Genomic DNA, 688 nt, shown 5'->3' on the forward strand with positions numbered 1-688 from the left:
ATTACATGTACGCTCACAGAATAACAGAAAGAGGGTCATTCGTGACAGTCCGATCTTATCAAAAAATTCCTTGGCAGTGACGGTATCTGCAACGTCGTTCCGTATGTTATAGTAGTTATCTTGTTCTACAAAGTTCGACGTCACTTATGATTTAAGGATTTTGATACTATGATATAGATATCAATGATAATATTATCTACCCTCTTTGTTAAGTATTTCGTGGACTCTATGAAGATTATAATATAATACCCGATTTTTTTTTCCTCCATTGCGTGACCTGGAATTAAAATCCCACGATGGAACGCTGATTCAAATTGCGTTTCCTGCTGAAAATAATGTTAATTTCCATACTATTCGGAAAGGAATCATTTTCTGCCTAGACTGGGCTCTTTTTCCAAGAGTAAAGACTTATATAGGTCATATGAATAATGCACGAGCTCAAAATTGTAGAGATTTATTGCACGTAGCAGCTTACGACGCTCAACAGGTAATAATGGTTGGATTTTTTCATAGAAGTGAGTCTTGTTAAATTGTTTTTTTTTTTCAGGGTTTTCGTGCAATTTCGAAGGTGTTGTTAAATCTTGGTGTTAGTGTGTTTTAGATTTTTTTCTAGGGGTGTTGAAAACAACATATTTAACGGCATAGATTCACTTTTCCACAGTTTCCAGTAGCCAAGTTGTACAGGGTA

The 688-nt window shown here is 35.3% G+C and overlaps 1 protein-coding gene across 3 annotated transcripts in view; it reads left to right on the plus strand.

The window, feature by feature from the left end:
• LOC119590826 overlaps window positions 1-688 on the plus strand; it is a gene marked incomplete at its 3' end in the record, with an annotated part of 7,152 nt that overhangs the window by 1,104 nt on the left and 5,360 nt on the right. The window contains 1 exon segment of one of the 3 annotated variants that reach the window (XM_037939582.1): window positions 31-101. 3 annotated transcript variants of the gene reach the window in all.

This window comes from Penaeus monodon, chromosome 27, assembly GCF_015228065.2.
Source record: "Penaeus monodon isolate SGIC_2016 chromosome 27, NSTDA_Pmon_1, whole genome shotgun sequence".
In the NCBI taxonomy this organism is placed as follows: domain Eukaryota; kingdom Metazoa; phylum Arthropoda; class Malacostraca; order Decapoda; family Penaeidae; genus Penaeus; species Penaeus monodon.